We start from the raw sequence: 14,543 nt of genomic DNA, 5'->3' as shown, positions 1-14,543 counted from the left end.
AATTATCTACCCCCCCCCTCTTTTTCCCCGAGCTATCTCGAACGCTTGTAACAGAGAAGTCACTGGATGCGAATAATCGCATCTCGCGTTTCCCCTTTTGTTATCAATGTCGTCGTTTTATTCAAATTGTCCGATTTTGAAAAGTAAATAAAACGTTCTGTGCCTGGATATATATATATATGTGTATATAGATATAAATATTCTGGATTTCATCGAACGGAAATTATTCATATCACTCAACAACGACAACCTTAACGAGTATAATTCTAACCAAGTGATTTTATTTCCAGTTTAACTTATTATTATTATTATTTCTTTATCTTATGTTTTTTATGAGATCAGTTTTAGGTAACTAACGGATATTGGTCTAACGATGTTTAGATCATTTACGACAGGGGCCAAGGTAAGAAAAAAAAAGAAGGGAAAAAGAAAAAAAGGAAAATCGTGGGAGGTTTAGACATTTCGACGTGAGATTTATGAGAGCCAAGAGAGAATGGAGAGAATTTACCCTTGGCACTTCGTGCTGCTCTGATGCGTGTACTATCTTCGACCCTACCACACCATCTCACCCTTCCGAAACCCAGGAAAAACCAAACGAGTTGCTGAACGAACGTTCACTGCTTTCTTTCTTTCCTTCTTACTTTCTTTTTTCCTTGATATTCTTTCCCGAAGAATTATTTTCTTTTTCAAATTATTCTTCATTTTACCCCATCACACTTTTATTTTCCCTTTTTCTTTTTTTTCTTTTTTTTTTCTAGCGTCATCAATTCATTGGATTTTTCGCAAATGTTCAACCGGTTCGGGTCCATGATGGATTCTTTTTTTTTTTGTCTTTATCCTCGAAAGTTAAAAATTGCTTTCTAATGTGATATACGTCGGTCACCATATGGTCGGAAAAGTGCCGCAAAACGAGCGATATTTTAACTTTCCTTTAACTTCTTTCCTTTCTACCTTTCTTCCTCTTCTTCTTCTTCTTCTTCTTCTTCTTCTTCGTTCGTTCGTTCTATCTTTCTTCATAGTCGAACTATTCTTCTCACATATTCGATGTCCCTCATGTAGTAAAACTTATGTCACTATTGTCGTTTATTCGACTGACTATTTCTACCAGGTCACACTTTCTAATCGTAGATATATTTTCAATGATTACAAACGTAGCGAGATATTATTCGGCTTTATATCTATTTAGAATAATTCCAAGTACAGTATCAATGTTACGTCAAATGTTACAGACCATTTGCATTTAGATATCGTAAAAATAAGTGACCTTTGATGTTAAACAAACCCGACAGCTGATTTGCTTGGCTAATAATGCTAATTAGTCGGATCTAATTACGTGATACGGGTCGAGTCATTAAGTCCGTCTCAGAGTATAAGATTAATAAATTCTAAGTAGATTTTAACGAACGGCAAGAGAAATGGTCTATCGAACTGTTCTATCGAACAGTCATTTCTATTCGGGAATTCTCGAATCGGTTCGTTAAATACGCAAAACTTGTTCAATTCACATCCGTTTTGAACGCAGTTATCCGAACAATTTTTTTTGAAGTTATACTTCTTTTGGCGCGTTGGGGAAAATGTAATGAGAGTGATTTTTTCCGAGCGTCTGTAAAAACGACACCATGAAGTTTGTCAGTATTTACGACGCGCGGCAAAGCGATTTCAAGTATACGGCATGAAGTTGTCTTCTCTTCTTCTTCCTCCCTTTTTCTCAAGCGGGTCACCCATCCAAATACTAATCGTTCTCAGCGCCGCTTTACTTAAATGATCGAAGCGAGAACTAATGCTGTAACCGCGCCATGGCTGTTGACGCGTGAAGTAATTCGTAATTCTTATATTTAGTGTGGACTGATATCTATATTATGATATTTTATTATTCTTTCTAATATATATAATATATCGATAATAAATTTAAATTAATAATAATAATAATAAATTTTTTTTGTTAAGTTATTTTTGAGGTTATAGAGGTTATGTTCGTTTTGGTACGACAAAGAAGTATAACTTCTTACGCGCGTACATATTTTATTCTTTCTTATATATATATATATATAATAATAATTATTTTTCTTTTAAGTTATTTTTTTTCTTTGAAGTTTTGTTTTGAAGTTATTTTTGAGGTTATTGAGGTTATGTTCGTTTTGGTACGGCAAAGAAGTATAACTTCTTACGTGCGTACATAAGTACACACACCAGTTTTTTTCTTTTATTCTTAACAATATTACAATATTACAATATTACAACGCTTAACATATCGGATAAGTGTCTGCAAACATTTTTCTTACCATAATCGTAGTTACTCTAGGGGCTCGTAGGACAGAGATGAATAAAAGTAATAAAAGTTCACGACAATGATGATAGAAATGTAAAAGTGGCTAACGCGATATTACTCTTTATTATTATAGTCGGAGAAAGACTTGCATAATGCATCGAGTTTTGGCGCCGGATACCCCATTTCTTCTTCCTCTGACCGACGTTAGGTCGATTTAACGGCGTTTCCACGAGACAATGAAGATTAGCTAAATTTTATTCGTCTTCTTCCTTTTTCTTACCTTTCTTCAAATACAATACATACATTTATATATGTATACATATATTTATATTTTAATAATAATTATATATATGTATAAATCTTTTTCGTCGTTCATTCATAGTCGAGATGATCCATCGTGAAAAATAATAATAAAAATATATCTGTCTCTACGTATGAAGATCCCATTTCCGAATAGATTCGTTCCCAAGCTCGCAGCAGTAGCAGCAGCAGCAGCAGCAGGTAGTCAGCGATAAATAATCGAATTCTTTTTTTTTTCTCTATTCTTTTTTCTATTTTTTTTTTCTTTCATTTCTTTCATTTCTCCCTTTTATTTTTTTTATTATATTCCCACTCCGATTCGCATTGTCGCGTGAATTTAGAAAAAAATCGGGGGGGGGGGTGGTGTGGAGGGTAGAAGACTACCGAAGGGAGGGGGGACAGGTGTGGGGAAAGAAAAGGGGGCAAAAAAAATCGGTAAAATGGTCGTTATTGCGCTGACTCCGCGTATCAGAAGCTCGCGCATCACCGACCGCGAGAATAATGTGACGTGCTTTTTTCGTAACGTCAGCTGTTCCGCCACGCTTCTCGTATTTCGGTATCGCCTCCCCCTCCCCCCTGCTCCTGCTCGTCCTTTTCCACTTCCTCCCCCTCCTCCTGTTCCTCTTCCTATTCCTTTTTCTGTGCCTTTTTCTCTGGCTCTTCACTCAACTCTCATTCCTTGAAACTTTTATTTCGAGTTACATCGTATGCTCGTGTTCCACGAATGTTATGTTACCTTGTTGCGTGAATTTGAACACACGCGGCCATCGCTTAACGTTTCTGTAATTCTACGGGTGGAGAAAAGCTCTCTCTCTCTCTCTCTCTCCTTCTGTCTCTCTCGTTTCATGTTTCTATTGTTAACGTTCTTTCCTATTTACGGTGTGTTTAGCAACGGCATGGATTCGCCAAGCGCACATTTCCACCGAGAAAACACCGAGCTTTTGAATATCGTAGCCGATGCTATTGGATGATGGTGTGTATAAGGCATCGTTGTCTTCTTCCGTTGTCGTCTCGTGTTAACGCATTGTACCAGGAAAAAAGAGGAATCAAATAGGAGTCTTGTTTAACGCGAATGTTTTAAACGTTAGGATCGATGTTTTAAGGATATTCAAGATAAAATAGATGTTAGACACGTTATTGGTGTAGTTCGTTTATTAATTTTGTATTTTTTATTTTCAATCAACTTAATATTAATCTTTGTGGGTGTTTTAAGGATATCAAAGATAAAATAAATGTTAGACACGTTATTGGTATAGTTCGTTTATTAATTTTGTATTTTTTATTTTCAATCAACTTAATATTAATCTTTGTGGATGTTTTAAGGATATCAAAGATAAAATAAATGTTAGACTCGTTATTGGTATAGTTGTTTGTTTATTAATTTTTTATTTTTTATTTTCAATCAACTTAATATTAATCTTTGTGGATGTTTTAAGGATATCAAAGATAAAATAAATGTTAGACACGTTATTGGTATAGTTGTTCGTTTATTAATTTTGTATTTTGTATTTTTTATTTTCAATCAATTTAATGTTAATCTTTGTGGATGTTTTAAGGATATTCAAGATAAAATAAATGTTAGACACGTTGATGTATATTTATTTGTTTATTAATTTTGTATTTTGTATTTTTTATTTTCAATCAATTTAATGTTAATCTTTGTGGATGTTTTAAGGATATTCAAGATAAAATAAATGTTAGACACGTTGATGTATATTTATTTGTTTATTAATTTTGTATTTTGTATTTTTTATTTTCAATCAACTTAATATTAATCTTTGTGAATGTTTTAAGGATATCAAAGATAAAATAAATGTTAGACTCGTTATTGGTATAGTTGTTTGTTTATTAATTTTTTATTTTGATTTTCAATCAACTTAATATTAATCTTTCGGGATGTTTAAGGATATCAAAGATAAAATAAATGTTAGACACGTTATTGGTATAGTTGTTCGTTTATTAATTTTGTATTTTGTATTTTTTATTTTCAATCAATTTAATGTTAATCTTTGTGGATGTTTTAAGGATATTCAAGATAAAATAAATGTTAGACACGTTGATGTATATTTATTTGTTTATTAATTTTGTATTTTGTATTTTTTATTTTCAATCAATTTAATATTAATCTTGTGTATGTTTTAAGGATATTCAAGATAAAATAAATGTTAGACACGTTAATGTATATTTATTTGTTTATTAATTTTGTATTTTGTATTTTTGATTTTCAATCAATTTAATATTAATCTTCTGGATGTTTTAAGGATATCCAAAATAAAATAGATGTTAGACACGTTATTGGTGTAGTTCGTTTATTAATTTTGTATTTTTTATTTTCAATCAATTTAATATTAATCTTTGTGGATGTTTTAAGGATATTCAAGATAAAATAAATGTTAGACACGTTGATGTATTTATTTGTTTATTAATTTTGTATTTGTATTTTTTATTTTCAATCAACTTAATATTAATCTTTGTGAATGTTTTAAGGATATCAAAGATAAAATAAATGTTAGACTCGTTATTGGTATAGTTGTTTGTTTATTAATTTTTTATTTTTTATTTTCAATCAACTTAATATTAATCTTTCGGGATGTTTTAAGGATATCAAAGATAAAATAAATGTTAGACACGTTATTGGTATAGTTGTTCGTTTATTAATTTGTATTTGTATTTTTTATTTTCAATCAATTTAATGTTAATCTTTGTGGATGTTTTAAGGATATTCAAGATAAAATAAATGTTAGACACGTTGATGTATATTTATTTGTTTATTAATTTTGTATTTTGTATTTTTATTTTCAATCAATTTAATATTAATCTTTGTGTATGTTTTAAGGATATTCAAGATAAAATAAATGTTAGACACGTTAATGTATATTATTTGTTTATTAATTTTGTATTTTGTATTTTTGATTTTCAATCAATTTAATATTAATCTTTCTGGATGTTTTAAGGATATCCAAAATAAAATAGATGTTAGACACGTTATTGGTGTAGTTCGTTTATTAATTTTGTATTTTTTATTTTCAATCAATTTAATATTAATCTTTGTGGATGTTTTAAGGATATCAAAGATAAAATAAATGTTAGACACGTTATTGGTATAGTTTTTCGTTTATTTATTTTGTATTTTGTATTTTTTATTTTCAATCAACTTAATATTAATTCTTCTGGATGTTTTAAGGATATCAAAGATAAAATAAATGTTAGACACGTTATTGGTATAGTTGTTTGTTTATTAATTTTGTATTTTGTATTTTTATTTTCAATCAACTTAATGTTAATCTTTCTGGATGTTTTAAGGATATTCAAGATAAAATAGATGTTAGAAACGTTATTGGTATAGTTGTTCGTTTATTAATTTGTATTTTGTATTTTTATTTTCAATCAACTTAATATTAATCTTTGTGGATGTTTTAAGGATATCAAAGATAAAATTGATGTTAGACACGTTATTGGTATAAGTGTTCGTTTATTAATTTTGTATTTTTTATTTTCAATCAATTTAATATTAATCTTTGTGGATGTTTTAAGGATATTCAAGATAAAATAAATGTTAGACACGTTAATGTATATTATTCGTTTATTAATTTTGTATTTGTATTTTTATTTTCAATCAATTTAATATTAATCTTTGTGTATGTTTTAAGGATATTCAAGATAAAATAAATGTTAGACACGTTAATGTATATTTATTTGTTTATTAATTTTGTATTTTGTATTTTTGATTTTCAATCAATTTAATATTAATCTTTCTGGATGTTTTAAGGATATCCAAAATAAAATAGATGTTAGACACGTTATTGGTGTAGTTCGTTTATTAATTTTGTATTTTTTATTTTCAATCAATTTAATATTAATCTTTGTGGATGTTTTAAGGATATCAAAGATAAAATAAATGTTAGACACGTTATTGGTATAGTTGTTCGTTTATTTATTTTGTATTTTGTTTTTTATTTTCAATCAACTTAATATTAATTCTTCTGGATGTTTTAAGGATATCAAAGATAAAATAAATGTTAGACACGTTATTGGTATAGTTGTTCGTTTATTAATTTTGTATTTTGTATTTTTTATTTTCAATCAACTTAATATTAATCTTCGTGATTAATTTAAGGATATTCAAGATAAAATAGATGTTAGACACGTTATTGGTATAGTTGTTCGTTTATTTAATTTTGTATTTTTTATTTTCAATCAACTCAATGTTCATCTTTTTCGTGAAAAGACATTTTTGATCATTCGACGATACAAATTTATATTGAACTATACTTACGTTAAATAATATCATAACGAAAGGGTTACAATACAAAATTGATCATACTATAATCTTGTAATTTTTTTTTAAATGTAACCATTTATCGATAATAGAGAAATTTCAATTTGTGTTTTTTAAAATACGTAATAACACGGGTCAAGAAATAAGTACTACTACCACTACTATTACTACTATTCCCACCTACGACGTATTTCAATTCTATATTGGAAATTCTTTTGCAACGATTTCTTTCTCTAACTTACATATAGTTATATCGAACTCTTGTAGATCGAAATGATTTTCCGTGGTAACAGAGAATCAAGGTTGAAAGAGAGAAAAGATAGACAGCTCGTGTGCAAGTTACACTTTTGCTTCTCCCATAGGACGACACGCAGAGACACATTCGAGATTGCATTCTATCTTTTACCTGTCTTTCTCTCTCTCTCTCTTTCTCTTTCTCTCGATCGATCGATCGAATTATTTTTTTCGGATTAACCCTACCCCCCTCCCCCTCCCCAACCTCCTTCTCCCTCTCTCTCTCTCTCTCTCTCGAGGTAAAATAAAGGAAACGAATGAGAAAAGAGTGGTACGTTCCGACATTGAATCGGATTCGTAAAGACAGATTTCGATTTCTCTTTGGCTTTTCACGGTTGGACAACCGAATGGAAAGTGTCAACCGTTCACGGATTATCGGTCTCTAACAGCTTATGAAATACGAGACAATTTTGATATCATCCGTGTTCCTATCATACTTTGAAACCATACCTACCATTCCTTGTGATCCCCTTTCGACGATTCGTTTTTTTTTTGTATCATTCGAACGAACTCAATATATGTCTCTCTGTGTAATAAAACGAATTATATATATTTTTTTGTTTTTTTCATATAGAAAATAAAAAAGAGGATAGCAAGCTTTGTAAAAATGTATGGTGGTATTGTTACCATGGGTATTATAGTGTAATCCCTTTTTTCTCGTTTCATTCGTCGAATTGGTTATTTGTATGTTCGTGTAATCAACAAATTGATAACGAAACTAAAATAAGTGTCTTAAATTATTTCACGATATTATCGAACGTATTGTGAAATAATCCTATTTTTCGTCCAATTTGATGTTCGTGTGCGATAAAAAATATACTTGATAGAGAAGAGATTAGTAACGGAAAAAGAATAAAAGTGTCTTTAATTATTTGATTAGCGAACGTATTCGTAATCCAATTTCTTATTCAATTGAATGTTGGTGGGATAAAATAACTGGTGTGTGTACTTATGTATGAACGTAAGAAGTTATACTTCTTTGCCGTACCAAAACGAACATAACCTCTATAACCTCAAAAATAACTTCAAAAAAAAACTTCAAAGAAAAAAAATAACTTATAAAGAATAAATTATTATTATTATATATATATAAGAAAGAATAAAAAAACTGGTGTGTGTACTTATGTACGCACGTAAGAAGTTATACTTCTTTGGCGTATCGAAACGAATATAACCTCAAAAATAACTTCAAAAAATATTAGATTGGAAGTATGAGAACATAAGCAACTAATTATTATTATTATTTATTTAACAAAAAAAGAAAGGAAACATATTTTCAATCGGTCTACATTAAATATAAGGGAGATATATCGAAATATTTTATGCGTCAACTGTCATGGCGCGGTGATAGAACTACTTCCTGCTCGATTATTTAAGTAAAGCAGCGCTGAGTACGATTAGTACTTGGATGGGTGACCCGCTTGAGAAAAAAAGGGGGGAAGAAGAAGAGAAGACAACTTCATGCCGTATACTTGAAATCGCTTTGCCGCGCGTCGTAAATACTGACAAACTTCATGGTGTCGTTTTTCCAGACGCTCGGAACAAAATCACTCCCCATTACATTTTCCCCAACGCGCCAGAAGAAGTATAACTTCAAAAAAAAATAGATAAATATCTTAAATGATTTTATTAACAATCGTATTTCTCGTAATCATATTTTTCGTGTGATAAAAAAAAAGAAAAAAATGTTTGATAAAAAAGAAAAAGAGAGAAAATAAAAAAAAAGGAAGCAATGTAAAAAAAGTTAACAAAACAAGTGTCGTGGAAATGTGAAACTATCATAGCGAGTCATCGAAGCGACTCAAAAGCGATTCGATTTAGGTGAAGCATTGTAACGGATAAGGTAACAAATTTGCTTTCGAGTTCGTCACGAATGTCTCCAACACAATTTCGCGTTCTACTGGCAGTGACAATGGTCGAGGAAAATGGAAGACCCGAACTAACTTCGAAAAGTCAATAACGTTTGACAATTAGTAATTTCGGTGGTGTGTCTATGGGAGAATATACATGACAGAGAGATCAAATTTATTTATTAAGTTTAACAAGTAGAACATCAAAACGCGTATAACGTTGAGAAATTATTTATTTATTTATCGACGAGAATATATTTTTTCAACTGTTTTCTTTTCTTTCACAGACGTCTATCGCGTTGATCGAATTCAAAATTGATTTATATTTTTGTTCCTTGTTTTATTTTCTTATTCTTTATAATAACAGTATTTTCTTTCATTCCCATTGTAGATGGGAATTTTTCAACGTATCCCCACAGAATGGAAAAATGATAAAAGGAAGAAAATTTTCAATCGTTTTCCCGAGAAAACGGGGCAAAGATTTTTCGCACAGTTTACGCAGTTGGTTTCGTCTCACCCCGTAGAAACGTTTACCTCCCCCCGATGCAAAAGCATGCGACGCGGTTGTACTCGTCCACGACAAATGCTGGATCTGCAAAATCGCACGGACGTAAATAACCGCAAAATGAAACCCGCGCGTGGAACCAGCCGCGTTTGCCCCGAATTTCTCCTATGCGGTCGATGTGTTTCGCTTTATACGGCTTGTCACGCGCAGCATTCGTTCGTATAATAAAAACAAGAGTCTTGAAAATGAACGCTTTCGTTTAGAAGATCTCGAATATTTATAGTCTCCGTTCCGTCATGTTTGTAACGCTTTAGACAATTTTTTATCGCCAAGGGAATATATTTTTGGAAATCTCTGTTAGTAACTCTCGACAATATTTCCTTTCTCCGTGACGTGCATACTTTTAAAACACGACGTTACACCAATATTTGTCGATGTCTAGAAAAGATTATAAAAATCGTGCTCGCGTGAATGTGACTGTACTTTTCAAATTTAACCAAATTTATAATGTATCAACTATTACCTCGCGTCTACGTTTTATTTGATAAAAGACAATTTTTATCGTTTATTATTTTTAAATAAATCACCAGAGAAAAGTAGTATCGTGCGACTGGACATTTAAAAAAAATAGAAAAATAAACGAAATAATCATGGATATAAATATTTAATATTTCAAAATTCAAATACTGATTTCTCCAATTTTCTCTGTCACAGACACACAATTTCTTTATCATTTTTATTTTTATTTTTATTTTTATGATATATATATAAGGGTGTAACTATGCTCACAGTATCGAGACGAAACTTTTGATTTCCAAACATTTAAAAAAAAAAAGAAAATAAACGAAATAATCATGGATATAAATATTTAATATTTCAAAATTCAAATACTGACTACTCCAATTTTCTCTGTCACACACATACAATTTCTTTATCATTTTTATTTTTATTTTTATGATATATATACATGAGTGTAACTATGCTCACAGTATCGAGACGAAACTTTTGATTTCCAAACATTTAAAAAAAGAGAAAATAAACGAAATAATCGCGGATATAAATATTTAATATTTCAAAATTCAAATACTGACTACTCCAATTTTCTCTGTCACATACACACACATAATTTCTTTATCATTTTTATTTTTATTTTTATGATATATATAAGGATGTAACTATGCTCACAGTATCGAGACGAAACTTTTGATTTCCAAACATTTTAAAAAAAAGAGAAAATAAACGAAATAATCGCGGATATAAATATTTAATATTTGAAAATTCAAATACTGACTACTCCAATTTTCTCTGTCACATACACACACATAATTTCTTTATCATTTTTATTTTTATTTTATTTTATGGTATATATATATATATAAGGGTGTAACTATGCTCAAAGTATCGAGAAGAAACTTTTGATTTCTAAACATTTAAAAAGAAAGAAAAATAAACGAAATAATCGCGGATATAAATATTTAATATTTCAAAATTCAAATACTGACTTCTCCAATTTTCTCTGTCACACACACAATTTCTTTATCATTTTTATTTTTATTTTTATGATATATATATAAGGGTGTAACTATACTCACAGTATCGAGAAGAAACTTTTGATTTCCAAACATTTAAAAAAAGAGAAAATAAACGAAATAATCGCGGATATAAATATTTAATATTTCAAAATTCAAATACTGATTTCTCCAATTTTCTCTGTCATACACACACAATTTCTTTATCATTTTTATTTTTACTTTTATGATATATATAAATGGGTGTAACTATACTCACAGTATCGAGACGAAACTTTTGATTTCCGAAGAACGTTCGAAACTTCAATCAGCTTGTGGTAGCTCAAGTTCGCGGTAGAGAGTATATCTCATGATTAAATTCACTCTCACGTACTACCGGCGAGTCCTTTGAGGCGGAATAATTTCTAAACGATGCGGCGCATAAAACTTTCGTCTCAAAGGCCCTACCTAAATTATTATCGATGGGGAATGGATTGCGTGTAATAAATATAAATTCTGTCCGAGTTGTGTTCAATTATAGAAAAAATATTTATGTCTGACTGTTAAACAATTCGTATATTGTATCGTAAAGATCGAATTGAAAAATTGAAAATAAATTAGTTACCTGCAAAAGTAGAGTTGGATGTCTTCTTCTTCTTCTTCATTTCTTCAATTCTTCTTTATTGGTTAAGAAAATAAAAGTGTATCATAGTGATCATAGATAATAAAATAACAAATTAAATGTAAATAGAAAAATATCTAATTGGTTAATTAAATCGGACGATATATAATATCTCCTAGGGTATTATTTATATATATTATTTAAATAAAATAAAAGAGATAAAAAATATATAAAAATATATCAAATAATAATATAGACTGGTGATTAACTTCCAATTATTGTTTATGTATTATCAAAAGCTAATTGTCGATAAAGACAGGACACAAACAATGTAGTACATCGAAATACTGATTTCTCACAAATGATTACGACTTATTGTCAATAATTGTACGTAAACGGAAATTTACAATCTATCATTTAAATAAACAATTAGAAAAAATTATTCGACAGTTTCGATGTGATCCTGGCAAGAAATGATTATCGTACGATGGCAGTGACGTATTCGATTTATTAAGTTATTCAGACTGACAGTTTCACTATCTACATCTACATCGTCATCTTCTTCTTCTTCTTCTTCTTCTTCTTCTTTTTCATCTTCATCGTCATCATTTTCAGGATCTTCCGCGAGAAGCATCGCGCGTGTGCAGAATAATAAAAATCTTCTTATTCATTCATAGTGAAAACATCGGTCATGAGATACATTTAATAAACATATCTATAATGTTAGGTTTATGGCAGTTTAAAATCTCGATTATGAAATTTTTCAATTCTACTAAACAACGCACAATCAATTATCGTCGATTCGAAGTCGTGTTTATCGTAAATACCTTCACCGTAGTTTCATTTTTTCCATTCTTCTAAACGATTCACTATTATTACTCAAGTAGCAGCCTCGAGTCATCATCATCATCATCACCATTATCATCGTCATAGTCATCATCATTATCATCGTTATTTCGCATAAATGATCGGCATTTCTTTCGATCGCAATGCAAATCTATCTACATTATTTACATAATCGATCGCGGCAAAGGCGCATGAAGAATATCATCATCATCATCATCATCATTATCATCATTATCATCATCATAATTATTATTATTAATATTATTATTAATATAATTATTAATATAACACATATTCCATTCCACTTGGTTATTTTATTTAATTTCATTTTTTTTTTATTCTTCTTCTTCTTCTTCTTTTTTTTTTTCTTATTTTCTTTTTTTTTTTTCTTTTCTTTTCCCCCTTATTATATCATATTTTTCACACGCGTTTTTTTTTTTATAGCGTTTCACGAATTCGACGGCTAACAATTCAAACTGTCAGGTACAACGTAAGAGAAGAAGAAGTCGGAGAGGCTGAAGCAATGCGCGCGAAAAAGCTTTTATATATTATTTTTTTTTTTTCTTTTTTCATTCTTTCTTTCTTTCTTTCTTTCTTTCTTTCTATTTATTTTTTTCTGTTTGAGAAAAGAAGCTGGAAGCCTGGCACGATTTTCTCGACGAGAAGAAAAAAAAAGAAAAAGAAAAAATGGGGCGGGGGAGAGGGAGGGGGGAATCGAAATATGCTAAACCTCTTTCGCGTTTCACCGTTTACTTACGACGAACTATATACGTATGGGGATATATGTGTATATATATATATATGTATGTGTGTACGTATGTACAAACGTGTACCGTACATGCTCTTGCCGATATATTTATACAAGGCAAAGGAGTAACAAGAATTCGATTCGATCGTCGCATTGGGTAGTACGCTACTCGATATCTATCCACAATATTCTCGAGACACCAAATGAAACGAACGTACATAAATACGTTTCCTTCCCTCACCCCCATTCCCACCCCCACCGCCCAGTCGAAGGAAGGAAAAATCTAAACCCATCGAAACGCGAAAGAGAATTTCGTTACTTCCATCTCTCCCCCATAGTTTTTTCTTTCTTCTTTTTTTTTTTTTACTCTTTCATTTATATCTTCAAATAGAAATAATTTTGAGTTACTTAAAACAATGTTTTTTATTCTTTGTTTTTTTTTTTTTTAGGAGAAAAATGTTAACGTGTAATTTTATTATCTGATGATTTTTTTGTTGTCTTTTTCAAAGGTACAGTTGTTTAAGCCAATCGTGTGTGCGTTTGTGTGTTTGTGCGTGTAAATTTGTTGACAACGGAAAAGAATGTTTTGTTCGTTTCTTCTCGACATTTCTTTTTCTTTTTTTTTATTTTTTCTTTTCTATTTGAGATAATCGCGCTTATTATTTGTGTGTTTGTTTGTTTGTTTGTTTGTTTGTACGAAACGAAGCCACGAAGCAGCTTTCAGCAATGCGTCGTTGTTATGTTTATGTCGATGATTCGAGGCTACACGATTAATTTACACCGCCTCTCTTCTATCTATTTCTCTCTCTCTCTCTCTCTCTCTCTTTCATTCTCTCTCTCACCATTTTTCTATTTCCACTCTCGGACGTCGAACACTAAATCGCCTATAGTTTTTATCTAAACATAGTCCTCTCTCTTTCTTTCTTTCTTTCTTTTCTTTCTATCTTATTTCGAACTTATTCGTCAATTTTTTTCAACATCTTAGTTTACATCGTCATACCAAAATCGAGACTAAGCAATGGCAAAACTATTTTTTATTACGAAACTTCGTTTAACATTCCTTTCCTTTTCTTTCTTTCTTTCTATTGTGCTTTCACACTTTCACTCACATTCTATGAACCCTTCATCTAACTATATAATTCGCGCGTATGTATTTACATATATATCTATACGTATATGCCTATATTTCTCGTTAATTTATTTACTTATTTATTTATTTATTTATTTATTTATTTATTTATTTATTTTTATACGTATATGTATAGTTTTTATTAGATATACAATTTTTCTCTCATCGCAGATTTTCTATTCCGACAAAATTG

The sequence above is a fragment of the Polistes fuscatus genome, unplaced genomic scaffold (assembly GCF_010416935.1).
Source record: "Polistes fuscatus isolate 324 unplaced genomic scaffold, CU_Pfus_HIC Scaffold9, whole genome shotgun sequence".
NCBI lineage: Eukaryota > Metazoa > Arthropoda > Insecta > Hymenoptera > Vespidae > Polistes > Polistes fuscatus.
This window is presented reverse-complemented; position numbering follows the sequence as displayed.